The 16,769-nt window shown below is 42.8% G+C and overlaps 1 non-coding gene across 1 annotated transcript; it reads right to left on the bottom strand.

Annotated features, from left to right (window-relative positions):
- Positions 1–11,063: 11,063 nt before the first annotated feature.
- LOC129149212 (small nucleolar RNA SNORA38) lies at positions 11,064–11,194 on the bottom strand. Its single transcript, XR_008556206.1, has one exon. It is a non-coding gene; the product is annotated as a small nucleolar RNA SNORA38 (small nucleolar RNA).
- Positions 11,195–16,769: the final 5,575 nt, after the last annotated feature.

A 16,769-nucleotide genomic window follows, 5' to 3' on the forward strand; every position in this document is an offset into this window, starting at 1 on the left:
TTATAACAGATTTGCTAGATCATAGCCTGCTTATATTTCTTAGGTGGGGAATGACAGGGCTGTGGACTAAGTTATAAGGAATGGAAAACTTAAAAATGAGTCATACTTCAAACTTCCCATACTGACAGCCTATGAATGTACAAAAAATTAGGGGAGGCATGTGAGAGAGTGAGAAGAGCACGATGTCTGGAAATAGGCAGGGCTGAGTTTAGTTCCTGGAAGAAATCACTTAACTTGGTTGGCAAAACAAATAAAAATGCCTACTTCAGAGAGCTGTGATGATCAATAACACATGTAACTCTCCAGGCAACGCACATTTAATGCATTCATCACTGTTGCTCTTACCACTTGCAACGTGTGCTGCTGCTTTTTTTTTAAAGGACAAAAAAGGGATTTTATTAATGCATAGTTGACATGCAATATTAGTTCTGGGTGTACAACATAGTGATTCAACATTCATATTCCTTATAAATGTGGTCCCCACAGTAAGTCTAGTAACCATCTGTCACCATGCTAAATTATTACTATAATATTGACTATTTTGTTTCTTGGACCCAGTGCTACATTAGGCCTCACTCAGAAAGGTGGCACCTGCCACACTCAGGTCTTCTAATTTTTGTGCACATGTACTGCCTCATTTGAACTTGACAGTACCTTGAGAGGTAGGCAGAGTAAGCTTTATTGTTTTACAGAGGCAGAAACAGGTGTGAAATGATGAGGTGATTTGTAGGCTATTAAGGGGCAAAGAAAAGCCGAGAAGGCAAACACTATGGTACTCATTCCACTATCTCCCCGCTTAATGTCTTTTGATCCTGTCTTGGTTTCCACATGCAGTGTGGTTCTTTCTATTTGTGGAGCTTCCCAGCAAGACCCTTCGTGCTGCTTTGTTTGAGGTAGTGTCATGCTGTTCCTTTCCCCACACTTCCCATACAGCCAGCCTCCCACTTCCCTGTGCAGTGTCTAACCTTCTGTCTTAGCCTTAGCTGCCCACAGCACAAATCCTCCCACCTGGGCTGTGCAACAAAGACACTGTCCAAGCTGCTGGGCAGGGTCCGGAGAATGAAGTGGTTTTTGTTTTGTTTTGTTTTGTTCTTTCTCATTATTGATGTTTCTATGTCTCCCTCTCCCTCTCTGAAATCAATAAAAAAATATTTTTTAAAAATATACATATTGGCCGAAACCGGTTTAGCTCAGTGGATAGAGTGTCAGCCTTCGGACTCAAGGGTCCCAGGTTCGATTCCGGTCAAGGGCATGTACCTTGGTTGCGGGCACATCCCCAGTAGGGGTTGTGCAAGAGGCAGCTGATCAATGTTTCTCTATCATCGATGTTTCTAACTCTCTATCTCTCTCCCTTCCTCTCTGTAAATAAATCAATAAAATATATTAAAAAAAATATATATACAAATATTGAAATAGTACCTATTAGGTACTATATTGAAAAATAGTGTTTTTCACCTGTGCGAATTGGAGATGATGAAAAAGAGGAAAAGAAAAAGAGGGAAAATATTTGATCTTCCATTTAGAATTGTGTGCTTGCTATAGGTTGGCAATAGGGGTCAGAGCTGATAAGAGTTTTCAAGTTTGTAGCCCCATAAACAAGTGTGACCATCACCCTCATCACTCCAGGGGTCTATAGAAAGGTCTGAGGGTTGATATATTTGTGGTTGCTTTGGTTTCCCTAAAAGGGATCACTTTTCAGGATGCCAGTCAAAATTTGGTCCGAAGGCACACAGTCAGTGTTTAAATGGCCACCTTCTGCCCTTGCCTCTCTGGAGGCAGTCTCCGTGCTTTATGTGCAATGATTTCAGCAATGTGTTATAAATATGCATAAATATACACGTCCTTAGAGGCCTCCAGTTGCAAAGCTCTTATGTATTCCTTATGGCCAAACCGGAAATGTTTCTCTTCTCAAGGCTAATGGAACTCACAAGAACTCTGCTACTGGCTATGAGATTAGCATTTGGACCAGAAGGGCCACTTATCTCAGTCCTTTGTTCCTCCTGCTTTCACAGCCCATGTTGGGGGAAGTGAAAGAAGAGAAGGAGGTAAGAATGAGGACTGCCCTAACCGGTTTGGCTCAGTGGATAGAGCATCGGCCTGCAAACTGAAAGGTCCCAGGTTCAATTCCGTTCAAGGGCATGTACCTTGGTTGCGGGCACATCCCCAACAGGAGGTGTGCAGGAGGCAGCTGATCGATGTTTCTCTCTCATCAATGTTTCTAACTCTCTCTTCCTATCTGTAAAAAATCAATAAAATATATTTTTTTTAAAAAAGAAAAAAGAATGAGGACTAACATCTACTGAGCGCTGACTGCCTGGCCCGACACTGTGGGTTCTCACATAGTTCAGGGGAGTGTGCGCAGTTTTGGCCCCCGGGGACATTTGCTCACGTCTAGAGATCTTTTTGGTTGTTAGCGCTAGGGGAGGAGTGCTACTGGCATCTAGTGGGAGGAGGCCAGGGATGCTGCTAAACATCCTACAATGCACAGGACAGGTCCACAACAAAGGATTATCCTGCCCAAAAGGTCAATAGTACTGACGTTGAGAAACCCTGACCTGTAAGAATCAGTCTCAATATTGACAACTCACTGGCCTTCATTTCTTTAACTTTTTCTTTTTCCCCCTGCTAGATTTTTTAACAAACTGACCCAAGGATTCAGTATCATTCCATCGCTAAAATAATTATAATAGTTAACATTAATTGAAGACTTACTATGTTCCAGATATTAACCCTTGAATTTACTCCTCAGAACAGTCCTATGACACAGGTATTGTTATTTTCATCCTCATTTTACAGATACAGAAACTTATGAAGGTTATATAAAGTATTACCCAGTTAGTAGAGGGTAGAGTCAGGGTTCAAATTCAAGCAAGAACTATTCCAGAGCCCACGTCCTTAAAAACCATTCATGCTAATTTCTCGAGGCTTCTCTTGCCTCTGTAAAAGAAGTTAATGTGTTTTAAATCTTATTAATTTGTATACCACCTTCTTTGCTTAGTGTTTTTCTTTAAGTCTCACCTTTTTTTTTTTACATAGCTTCATTTTACATGCACCTAAATGCAGTCCCGAGTGACACAATGGGCTGGTGATAATTTTTGTAATACACATTACAATAAGTTATACTTAAAACAAAAATTTACTTGGCCATGCACCACCTGTGCCATCTGTGTTTTATTTCCTACACCACCCGGGATAATCCAACCTCTTTGGTAAATGCTGGCTCAGGTGCTTTATTACGTTTTAATGTTTCCTCCTCTGGTGAAGTGGCCTGAAGTATAAAACTCAACATGTCTCCATGAGGAATGTAATCCAAGACCAAAGTAATTAGAATGAGAAACATACATACACACTCCATTCTAATAAACCTCCAAGGCACCACCCACATGGGGATGGAAAGCTGATGGAGAAGTGGTAAGTGACTCAGCAACTAGGAAAGAGATGAGCAGATATTATTGGTGAGAAGCCAAATGATTTGAATTTGTGAAAGAATTGGGAACTGTAGTCACCAAATACTACAGAGATGTTGAGAATAGGAGGGTTTTAAAAAAATTCTGTATATGCCGAAACCGGTTTGGCTCAGTGGATAGAGCGTCGGCCTGCGGACTCAAGGGTCCCAGGTTTGATTCCGGTCAGGGGCATGTACCTTGGTTGCGGGCATATCCCCAGTGGGGGGTTTGCAGGAGGCGGCTGATTGATGTTCCTCTCTCATCGATGTTTCTAACTCTCTATCCCTCTCTCTTCCTCTCTGTAAAAAAATCAATAAAATATATTTAAAAAAAAAATTCTGTATATGTGATGAGGCCCCCCACCCAGGTCTCCAACACCCCAAAAGTTCTTTATATGGCCAAACTATCAAGTGTGAGGGTAGAAGACCCCTTTAAAGTAATGTAGAGCTTCATAGCATGTATGATATGATCACAGCTATACATTCAAATAAAATTATATGTGGTATACATTGAAATTTTTTAATAGTTGAAAAAACACACAAAATCTCAATTTACTTCCCATACTCCCTCAGAAAGCTACCAAAAGATGGGCCAAGACCGTGGTCGGCAAACTGCGGCTTGCGAGCCATGTGCGGCTCTTTGGCCCCTTGAGTGTGGCTTTTCCACAAAATACCACGGCATGGGTGAGTCTATTTTGAAGAAGTGGCGTTAGAAGTAGTTTAAGTTTAAAAAATGTGGCTCTCAAAAGAAATTTTAGTCGTTGTACTGTTGATATTTGGTTCTGTTGACTAATGAGTTTGCCGACCACTGGGCTAAGACATTTAAAAAAATTAAATTTATTGGAGTAACATTGGTTAATAACATTACATAAATTTCAGGTATTCAACTTTATAATAGACATCCGTCTACTCTGTGTTCACCACTTGAAGTCCAGTCTCCTTTCACCACATATTTGGTCCCCTTCACCCTCTTGTGGTAACCACCATTCTGTTGTCTGTGTCTATGAGTTTTGTTAGCTCATTTGTTGCTTTTTGTTTTATATCCCACATATGAATGAAATTATACAATTCTTATCCATGTGACTTAATTCACTTAGCATATTAATCTCAAGATCCACCCATGTTGTTGAAAATGGCAATATTTCATTATTTTATGGCTGAGTATATATGTACCACATCTTCTCTATCTAATCATCCATCAAAAGACACTTAGGTTGTGTTCATGTCTTGGCTATTATAAATAATGCCACAATGAATGTGGGAATATATATATACCTTTATGAATAAACATTTTCAAATATTTTGGGTAGAAACACAGAATAGGGATTGCTGGGTCATATAAGGCTTTTGGAAACCAAATCTGGGCAGAATTGCATGTGTTTCTTCTTTCTATACTGCCCCATCCACTCATAAGGGAACCAGCATCAACTGCTCTCTACCTCCACGAGTAGGAGAAGCAAAGGGGAAATTTCCAAAAAAGAAAAGATCCTTGGTTAATAGCCTCAAAACATTTTCCAGTGACAGGTGGCTACCTGACACTCCCTGCTCTCCCATTCCCAGCACAATGGCAAGGGATTCGTCTGCTTACCTCTCCCCATTCCATTACACAAAGACAGCACAAAGGCAAAGGGAAAAGAGACAACCAGAAATGGGACTGGACATCAGTGCTAGCAATCTCAGAGCTGGGGTCTGCAGTTTCATCCAATTGTTCAAGGCGATGTCTTCTCAAACCTGAAGGATCCGGGAAAGAAATAGTAAAGGAATGAGGAAACAGTTGTTTCTGTTACTAACTTTTTTATTTTTTGTTAGTGAAACTGCTAAACCAATTTAGTGATCTTTGGCCTAAAAATAAATCTTTTTATTATACTTATTTTAACTAGTCCATGGACTGACCAGTTTCAAGGACAAATAAGAATTGCTTTTTAGCTCTAACTGGTTTGGCTTAGTGGATAGAGCATCGGCCTGAGGACTGAAAGGTCCCAGGTTCGATTCCCGTCAAGGGCATGTACCTTGGTTGTGGGCACATCCCCAGTAGGAGGTGTGCAGGAGGCAGCTGATCAATGTTTCTAATTCTCTATCCCTCTCCCTTCCTCTCTGTAAAAAAAAAAAAAAATCAATATGATATATTAAAAAAAAAAAGAGTTGCTTTTTAGCTTTTGTTAATGTCGTGTCTGTTGTTTTTTAACTAACCGTGAAAAAAGATTCCCATAACTAGATCAGTAATCCAAGCTCAAGGCAGTAAAATAATCACCCTCTCTATGCTCTGATGGCATCCCCATAATTTACCTTTGAAAAAGTTCATTATTTCCCATATCTTCCGTGGGATGTAATGAGGTCAGGACACCTGGGCTCTAAGTGCAGCTCCCCCATCTATCACCGTGGGTAAGCATCACAGACCTCAATTTTTCTTTTCTTTTTTTATTGTTTGAAGTATTACAAATAGTGGTACATATGTCTCCTTTTTTCCCCCTATTGGCCTCCTCCCGGCCTCCCCTACCCCCCAGTATATGCCCTCACCTGCCCGCCCCCTCCCCCCAGTGTCTTGTACCCATTGGTTATGCTTATATGCATGCATACAAGTCCTTCGGTTGATCTCTTACAGCCCCCGCCCCCCAACCTCCCCTGCCTTCCCGATGTAGTTTGGCAGTCTGTTCAATGCTTCTTTGCCTCTGTATCTATTTTCCCCCCATTTCTTTCCTTTAAAAAATCTTGCCTCTGCAGACTAGAAATAAACATATAATAACAAAAAATGTTTGAGTCCCAATTTCAATGTCCAACAGTTCTGACCTCAATTTTTAATCCACAAAATAATGCCTTTACACAAGATGGTTTCTATGCTCCTTCCAGCTCTAAAACTCTATGATAAATTGCTTGCTTAAAAATTCAGAAATAGTTTAGAGCTAAAGTTATTTGTGCTAGAATAGAAAGAAATGCAAGAGATGAGGAGGGGTTGAGAAGAGAGAAGCATTACTGCTGAAAAGCCTGCTCTTTTTTCCTATAGGAGTGTGCACTCAGTCCTTATGGGCCAAAGGAAGTTCTGCTGCAGTGGGCAGCCAAGGCAGTGATGTTAGCAAGACCCAGAGAGACAGCTGTCTGCCTCACTGGAAGATGAAACCACTCAGTCACATATCGCACACTAAATCCAATCTGGTGAAATTTTGTCTAGAAAAGCCTCAAGCCTAAGTCAGAGAGTGAAATCCCTGTTTGGAGTTTTTCACATCTCCCTCACCGGACCGGAAATACTTAGGATCACTTCCTGGTGTCTATCCAGACCTTGGTTTTGCCATCACATTGGCTCTCTTGTACAGTAAGTTCTCATTTAGCATCATCTATAGTTTCCACACTTTCAGTGAAATGATGTATAAAGAAACCAGTTTCACTATAGGCTAATTGACATAAACAAGAGTTAAGTTCTTATGTCATCTCACCAAAGTGATAACAAAACAACGTTGAACAAAGCATTACTTGAGGACCTGCTGTACTTAATCTCCAGATGTCTGGTGGCAGCAGACTCAGAAACAATGATCCCATCATCCACTTGATGGATGGTCCACTGTTGAACCTGTGCAGGTGTTTCTAATCCTTCTCCTTAGAAAGTAGTTTTCTTCTCATTGCAACTAGCCTTTTCTTTGAACAGGTCAGGAATACCCTTCTTCAAGATGTCTCTGTCATCATCCAGAACTTCTCCTTATTCATGACCTCTGTCCAGAACCACATACCCCAACCCACCTCCCACTCAACCACCCAACTTATTCCCTGTCTCCCAGCTTCTGACTCCGATTCTTGGTTAAAGTATTATTTCACCTTTTGCAACTTAGACTATTTCTCCAGCTCCAAGACCTGGCTTCACCCCTGGGCCCTGGTTTGGCACTCTGCTTTCTGCCACTCTCAGGAAATACTCTATAATTCTGCTAACTGGTACTTCAGGTCCTTCTGACCAATGTTCTCACCAGGTCAGCCCACAACCAGAACCACTCTGAGAATCCAGCCAAGTAAGGGAAGTCCTTCAAGCTGCTCTGTAAAATCATGAACCAGGTGAGAGAGAAAAATCTGCGGCCTGCTTCAACTCTTCTGACCGAGAGAGGGAAGGTCCAGTTGCCTGCCTGTGTTGTTGGTAGGAAACCTAAAGACACCAGCTCTTGGCCTTGAGGAAAAGGAGAGAGTCATGAATATTTTTTTCATCTTAAATAGTTCCCCAAGGCCCATGACAGTGGTTACTCCAAACAAATGCCCCTTCTTGGGTGTGAAGCATTGATTGCCCTTATGGCAAATGGCCCTTAACTGGAGGAAGGAATTCTCAACTCGACTGTAGCCTTGTAAATGGGAAACAAAACAAGAGCCCTCCAAAAATTATAAAAACTTGCTCTACTCATAGATACCATTCACAGGAAAGAATACCTACTGAACATCCTTTGATGCAGAAAATAAGTATCAATAAAGGAAACATAAAACATTAATTACTGATAGTACAGCTGCATTTGCCCATTTTCCTATATACTTATATTCCAAGTGAATATATTTTTATGTGACTAAAAGCATCATTGCAATATTAGATCCATAAAATGAATTGGAATTTGATTTGTTCATTTTCTACTTACTGATATGTTGAAAAACTGTGGCCATTTAAAACTCGCCAAGCATAATTTTGGAGATATAAAATTATCCACCAAGAGCACCATTGATTTAAACCATCGTAATCACCTCTGCAGTAGGCTGCCACAGAAAGGTCTCGATCTCTGCAAAACAGTTTTTCAAGGGGGAGATGTTCACCTTCAAGATGTTCACATTCTGTTCTTCCTCTCGGAAAGAAGCAGCAGTTGCCCTCTTCCCACGGTTAGCCTCTCGCTGCTCCTCTGAACACCATAACGTGCTGGAATCGCCCACATGGAAGTCTGGGTCATCTAAAAACTGGCCCAGTTAAAGCAGAACATGTCATCTTCTGGTCATGCTAAAACAGAGGTTCTTGATGCTTCACTGATGGGACGTATCCCAAATCACCCTTATAAATAAGTTCATTTCACTATTATTATTTCACACAGAATTTTTCATTCACATCAACAGCTGAGTAATTGAACCCATGAATGTGAACCCAATGCCTTTCTCTGATAGAAAGAGGGCAGAAGAAAGAGGAACCCATTCCCTTTGCTTTTTCATTTGAGACTTTGACCAGAGTCTGTCCTAAGCCTTAGCTTCTCGTATTGGGGGAAATATTTCCTGCCCAGCTTTCATGACTGCCTTGTATACAGATCGCCCCAACTGGCAGACTGGTCACATGATTGTCCGTAGCCTCAGCAGGCTCATACATCTGCTTGTATTGCCTTTCACTTCAGTCCAAATTTCCATAGTAAAGCCAGCCAGATGGATGCAGCCTTTCCATTGCACTTGGAGTCATAGCCCTACTTCATGCCCCTCTTTGCTTTCCATTCTTCAGCTGAGTCTGAAGCTTTGGACCCTATTTTTCCCCCAGCATGCACAAGCCCTATTACTTATGTGTCTTCCTTCCCAGCAGTGAGCAAATATAAGTTGCCATATTCAAACACAATTCATTTCCTGCAGTTCAGACCTAAGGAATTTCCAATCTTTCTAGTAGAATCTTTCTTTCTCCTCCCATCCCTCCATTGAACAAAACAGGATTTGAATTGTACTTTGGTTCTTTTTGGGGATTGGGAGAGTAGGGGTTACAGCTTTATTGATATATAATTGACATAATATTGTATAAGTTTAAGGTGTACAATGTGTTAATTTGATACATTTATGTATAGTAAAACATTTACCACCATAGTGTCATGTAATCACCATTTCTTTTTTTTTTTTTTTTGCGGTAAGAACATTTAAGACTACTCTCTTAGCAACTGTCAAGTATACAATATAGAATTACTAACTATAATCATCACGCTCTAGATTAGATTCCCAGACCTTACTTACCTTTTGACTAACATCTCCCCATTTCCCACACCCCCAGTCCTGGGTAGCTACCAATTTGCTCTCTCTCTCTCTCTCTCACTCTCTCTCTTTTTAAAAAATTTTGTTTCTTTTGATTCCACATCATACAGTATTTATCTTTCAATGTATGTCATTTCATTTAGTATAATGCCTTCAAGATCCATCTATATTATCACAAATGGCAGGATTTTCTTCTTTCTAATGGCTGAAATATATTCATGTGTACGTATATCACATCTTTACCCATTTATCCACTGATGGACATTTAGGTAATTTCCATATTTTGGCTATTGGCAATAATGCTGCAATAGACATGAGAGTATAGGTATCTCTTCAATATCCTGTACTCATTTCCTTTGGATATACACCCAGGGCAGGCAGCAAAGGCCAGGGCCACCTGCAGGCACACTGCAGCTGCAGTGGGTGTATATAATCCAGGGGAATTACGGGATCATATGGTAGTTCTATTTTTATTTTTTAGGGACTTCAACACTGTTTTCCACAGTAGCTGCACCAATGGACATTTCCACCAATAGTGCACAAGGGTTCCCTTTTCTCCACATCCTTATAGAACACTTATTTTTTGTCTTTTTGGTAATAGCCATTCTAACAGGTGTGAGGTGGTATATCATCGTGGTTTTGGTTTGTATTTCCCTAATGATTAGTGATGTTTTTTATGTACCTGTTGGCCTTTTCTATGTCTTCTTTGGGAAAATGTCAATTTCCTCTGCCCATTTTTAATCAGATTTATTTATTTATTTATTTTGCTATTTAGTTGTGTAAGTTTTTTATATTTTAGATATTAACTCCTTATCCAATACATGGTTTGCAAAAAATGGTCTCCAGTTTTTTCGGTTGGCTTTTCATTTTATTGTTTCTTTTGCTGTGCAGAAGCTTTTAAGTTTGATATATTCCCACGTGTTTGTTGCTGTTGGTTTTTCTTTGGCTGTTTGTGCTTTTGTGTCATATCTAGAAAATCTTTGCCACAATCGATGTCATCAAGGTCGAGGATCTCCTGCCGTGTTTTCTTCTAGGAGGTTTACAGTTTCAGGTCTCTTGTTTAATTCTCTTATCTATTTGAGTTAATTTCCCCCCATATCTTAACAAACCTCATACTGGCTAACTAGCATACACATGACAGAGGCAGTTCTGTGTCAAGACAAGGGTCAAAAATGGGATGCTGGGTGCAGATGAAAGGAGTCAGTTCCTCTACAAACACAACTCTCTCTAATTAGAATAATATTTATGTCCCCTTCCCCCCCATTGACTTCTTCTAGCCCACCCTCACTGCCCCCCCACACCTCCACCACCCTATTCTCTGTGTCCATGGTTATGCATACATGCATACAAGTTCTTTCATCTGTCCCCTCCCTCCCACCTCCCCTTCCCTTTGAGGAATAATAAAAGCTCTATTGCCAAATGTTTAACGTGGGGAAAAAGCAGAATGCTGGAGTTTTATTGCTTTCCATGGAATCTTTACCTAATCTCAAGAACTGCACCAGCAAACTAACGTTGCAGAGTCCAATTGTCTGTTTTCTGCTTGGGGTTAGGATCATCTTAGGGGCAAGGAAAGGACATAGAAGCAGAACAGAATGTGCACCTGTCTTTACTCTTGTCTTCTTTTGTCCACAGTGTATCTCTTTTTTTTTCTTTTCTTTTTTTTCTTTCTTTTTTTCTATGTGGGATGGTTGATCTTGAGCCTGCAGGGAGCAAGCTGGCTCCAGACTTCTCCAAGTCCACATTTCTTTGCCTCCAATTCTTACGTGTCCAAAGACAGGGAACCACAGACACGCCTTTGTAGGAGGGCCACAGTGTATCTCTTTTGCAGCTTCCTTTAGGACAGACTATTATTACCCCTCCCTCCCTTCTTTATCCACTATGTCCCCAGGCAGTTTCTACCTGTTATTATGGTAAGGGAAGGAGTAAGGGAAGGTGGTGGGGAGAAAAATATAGCCTTGGAATTAAGCTGTGGGAAACAAAATAAGCAGCCTATAGATGACTTATGTATGTTTCTTCCCCTTTTATCTTTTGACCCCTTCACACATCTCACTTGAGTTAACTTTTTGAGTGGTTCAATTCATGTTTCCAGTTTCTTCCCAGCACCATTTGTTGAAGAGACAGTCCTTGCAGTGGATGCTCCTGGCTCCTTTATTAAATATTAGCTTACCATATATGCAGGGGTTAATTCTGGGCTTTTTGTTCTGTTCCATTGGTCTCTGTGTCTATTTTTATGCTATACCATACTTTTAAAAATATTTTTATTGATATCAGAGAGGAAAAGAGAGTGAGGGAGAGAGAGATAGAAACATCAATGATGAGAGAGAATCATTGATCTGCTGCCTCCTGCATGCCCCACACCGGGGATTGAACCCGAAACCCGGGAATGTGCCCTCACTGGGAATCGAACTCAACCTCCTGGTTCATAGGTCAATGCTCAACCACTGAGCCACGCCGGCCAGGCTGTACCATACTTGTAAAATTATGATAGTCTTGTAGTACAGTTTGATGCCTCCAATTTGGTTCTTCTTTCTCAGGATTGCTTTGCCTATTTGGGGTCTTTTGTGGTTCCATCCAAATTTTAGGATTTTTTTCTATTTCTGTGAAAAATGCCATTGGAATTTTGATAGGAATTGTGTTAAATCTATACATAGTTTTGCGTATCATGGACATTTTAACAATATTAACTCTTACAATTCGTGAACATGGGATATATTTTCATTTGTTGTATCTTCTTTGACTTCTTTCACAAAATCTTGTCGTTTTCATTGTACAGATCTTTTACAACCTTGGATAAATTTATTCTCAAGTATTTTATTGGTTTTGATGCTAATGTGAATGGACAGTGTATTTTTTTTTTAATTTTTAGATGTTTTCTTGTTAGTGTACAGAGAAGCAACTTACTTTTCTGTATTGATTTTACATCCTGCAATGTTACTGAATGTATTGATTAGATCCAGTAGCTTTTTTGCTGAGTCTTTGGGATTTTCAATAAATAAGATCATATCATCAGCAAACAGTGATAATTTTAACTAAGCTTTTATACTTTCTTTGGTTCTTACAATTCAAACCTGTCTTTTGTATTCCAGAAGGTGGTGCTATAGCTCAAGCTTGTGGTTTCTCCTTGTCCACTGACCATGGCCTAATTCCTGAGCACACTCTCTCTACCAGAGCTCACTCTCAGGGATGCACTCAGGAACACCCCCACGGGGCCAGCAGCAGAGTGGGGGGAGCTGTGTGATTAGCGCTTGGGACTTTTGGGGTGCCCTGCCCGAGCCCTTTCAGAACTCGTGCTCAGTTTGCTATCGCCTTCTGGGTCTCATGGATGCAAGCCCCATTAGCCTTCAGCTGCAGCTCTGAAAAGTCAGGGTGCCAACTTCAAGCCCTCCACTCCTCAGGGAAATCTCAGCATTGCAAGTTTCCTCCTGATGGGGAGTCACCGCACAAGGGGTGGGGGTGATGGCAGGATTGTGTCCGCCTCTCCTCCCCATTGCAGTGTGGGCCTTTTTCCTCGTTCGCCCAATGTGGAGTTGCTCAGTTAGTTTTTGGATTTCTTTCATAGGGTGGAGTGGAGAGGGATTCTGGGGGCGGCATCAGCAGATGTGAATACCTGTGGGGCAAAAGCTGATGAAATCTACAGGAGGCCCAGGGCAGCGGTGCCATCCCTTTCTTTGGTGGTGAAATCTGCCAGGTTTGCCTGCAGAACAGATCCCTGGGCACCATGGCCACTCCCTGCTTTTCTTCCTTGTTCCTGGCCCTCTCTGTGCGGCTCAGCCGTGCCCGTCAGTCGGAGTGGGTGAGAGGGAGGCGGGACCTTCACGCGGTGCCCTGAAAGGCTCGGGCGCTGGTCGCTTACCCCACTCTTCCTGCGGAGTGAGGGGGACTCTTTCAGGCCGGGAGCTCACTCTTCCTGCCGAGCAATGCCCTCTTGGGGGCGGGGTGGTGCCAGGGAGATGCAGCTGTCCTCCTCCTCTGTTGTGCAGTTATTCTCAGGTCCATGTACGCTGTGTTGCAAAAGTTGCTTCAGTGGACTCCAGAGCTCCCTGAGCTGTGTTTATTCACGGATAGCCGCCTCCTTGTTGGTCTTTGTGGATGGACCCAGGCTGGTGACATCACTCCTGAATGGCACTGTTGAATACTGCCACGTTGGCTTCATTTCCCCACGTGTGCGGGCTTTTCCATCTAGCTCAGCGCCTGGACTGAGGGACTGCCTGGAGGAGCTTCCTTGTCCCGAGTAGAACCTTTCAAACGTCACACAAAAAGTCCAAAGTGACTTTGGTCCTGATCAGAAATTAGCCCTGACGCTACCCCTTCATTTGCCTGTTTCACTCTCAGCACCCAGGGGAGAGGAGCCAGCGCTTCCCGCATCATTGCTCTGTCTTCGGGAAGCTTCCAGGCTGGGGCTTGAGGTGAGAGCCCTGTCGACCCCATAATCCCTTCCTGAGGCCGCGGGTTCTGACAGTGTTTGGGGGAGGACACACTGGGTTTCCTTATGGGCACCAGTGCACCAGGTTCTTGGACAAATAGAACTTTCGAAACCGAGTTCCTCAGCAGCATGTGGACAAATGTGCACCACTTTGCTCTTGATCACTACTTCCCAGAATAGGCCTGTCTTCTTAAAAAGCTGTTTTCCATGGCAACGTCCTCCAGCCACACTGAGAGTCACGGTAGTGCAGAGCTGGCCTGAGAAAACCCGTAACCTTTATTCCCAAGTTACTCTTCCAAGCAGCCCAGACAGTCCCAGGCCGTGCCAGTCTTCCATACGAGGGGAGGGTCTTTGGAGAGGGCCGGAGCAGCTCCTTCAAGGTTCCTGTGGTCCGTTTGGGAAAACAGATCAACGTATTTGGCCAAGTCGTGGAATGAGCCGTGAAAAATTCTGCACTTCAGCACCGATCCAGTGCTGAATCCCAGGGCGCTGACCAGTTTCTCTGCGGTGATGTTGGTCCATATTTCAGAAGACTAGAGGCAAAGCCCTAAAAAATGATGTTCTTCTTCAAAGAATAGTTGGCCCTTTGGTAGAGCTGAAAGTCTGAGCAGCATTTCATAATAGAGCCTCATGGGAATGACTGGAAACAAAATAAGCTACGTTCCTTCCCTCACTCATCATTCCACAAGGATTTATGGAACATCTGCTGCACGCTGGGCTCGTTGGGGACTCAGTGGGGTTTCCAAAGAGAAACCAGCCCTGTATCCTTAGCTAGAGGAAATTGGCCAAACCGCTAGTAAAGGAAAATAGCCTTAGCAGTGTCAACACAAGAGTCCCTATTTATTAAGCACTAGGAACTATGCTAGATAGTCTCTCTCTTTTTTTTAAACATCGATCAGCTGCCTCCTGCACACTCCCTACTGGGGATGTGCCCGCAACCAAGGTACATGCCCTTGACCGGAATCGAACCCGGGACTCTTGAGTCCACAGGCCGACGCTCTATCCTCTGAGCCAAACAGGCCAGGGCTGTGCTAGGTAGTCTCATTTCATCCTCCCAACAACAGCACTGCCAGGGAGGTACGGGCGATATAAGCGAGAGTCTGAGTTCCTGGTGAATTACCGGCCTGTGCACAGCTAGTGTGTGGCAGAGTCAAGAGGAAAACCAAGGCCACTCTGACCCCAGAGCCTGTAACATGATGATCACCGTAAGACACACTCAGAGAAAGTACACGGGCGGTTCTAAAGGGACAGACATTCCATCTGTTTTTTTGTGTGTGTGAATTGGGAGTATCAGAAACCACCTTCGCCTCGACTTGGTGGTGTCACCTGCATGCACATTTAACAGAAAGCTTTCCTCAGCCTAGAAATGAGTGCAGCAGCGTACCTCAGTTTTTCATGCCCACCTATAATGATAGCAAAGGTTACCCACTGGGTAGGGATCTTAGCATCTTTGCATGGGACCTGTCCCATCCTGACCCGCCCCAGGGCAATCGGTTCCACTCGCAGACGTGTCCTGTCTGCCCACTTCCCCACGTCTCCTTCCTCCTCCCAGGGCCAAACCTTGGCCGTGTGGTTCCTGTGGGGTTTATCCACATGAAGCCTGTCCCCCACAGCATGGTCTTAAGTGGCCAGAATAGTCCTTTCCCACTGACCTCAGGGGTTGTGTGGGCGGGGGCCCCACCAGACCAGTTAGCCTCCCCTGGGGCTTTGCTGCTATTGCAGGAGGGTCTTCGGCCCTTGCCTGGGTGTTAGGTTGAAAGAGTGTAAGTCCAGGCCCACATTTGCCATCTTGCCCAACACAGAGAAAGAGCCGAGAGACCGAGGATGAGGGCACTTTACCAGCACTGTCCATTCGCCAAGTATGTAACTAAGTGACATTATCATTGCACCCTGGATTCCACATGCCTGAGGTTACCTGGTCTTTTCAGTTCAGAGCACCATAAAGTACCCCCTCTCCATAAGCTAGTGCGAGCAGGTTTCTTTCACTAGGAACTACAAGTTCTAACTAACATATTAAGATAGTTGCCTTTGATGATTATGGGTACCCCATCACTAAAAAAATTCTGCTCACTCTCAATATATATGTATATGCATGTGTTTATTACATTATTGTGTTGATGTACTAACATGTAATTTTTATAATATACACATATATATTATAAAAGGATTATTGAAAGCTAAATACAAATAAAAGCGTTAATGTTTTCTTAATCCCTTTAAATTGTCTTGCAAAGCCTCTGAGTGGTCACATCCCACCACGAGTGAAGTTTAGGAGGATGTGAGAAGGTGGGTAGTACTTAGAAGAAAATCAGAGCTGAGGTCTTAGACAATGGAGCAGTTTCTATTGGTAATGCCCTCTAGGGTGACACTTTTCTGTTGGTTGATGGAGATCATTAGTAGAGATAAAGGACATCGGACCTCGGCAGACTGCGGAATTTAGAGGCAGAATGACTCTCAGCTCAATAATGTCCTCTATTTTTAACACCATCATTGGAGCCCTCTGCACCCTCCCATGGAATTAACAACTTTCTCATAACTCAACTTGGACTCCGTCACATCGTATCATAGCTAGGTGACAGCCCATCTATCTCTTTCACAGAGCTGTAAGCATCTTAATTACATTCCACTCATTTGCATCCCTAACGCTTGCTTAACACAGGACCAGGGAACTTCCGTGATGAACAAATGCATATATTACTCCAGCTTAGAGCCAGAAAAAAACGAAATCAATTTAAAGCTCTTCCTTGGCAAGAGAAAGGATAATAAAATATCTAATGTATCACTTCTCAGCCGAGAGGACTTTGAGTTTCATATAGGTCACTTTAAACCCGGGTGTGGTAATGCCTGCAGCCTGGGCCTGTCGCTTCAAAGGGAAGGAGCCCACTTCTTTCGCTTTGTCATGTCAAAGACCGATTAAAATAAAGAGGATGGTAACAGCAAACATTCACTGTGTGTGAT

Source organism: Eptesicus fuscus, chromosome 5 (assembly GCF_027574615.1).
Source record: "Eptesicus fuscus isolate TK198812 chromosome 5, DD_ASM_mEF_20220401, whole genome shotgun sequence".
Lineage (NCBI taxonomy): Eukaryota > Metazoa > Chordata > Mammalia > Chiroptera > Vespertilionidae > Eptesicus > Eptesicus fuscus.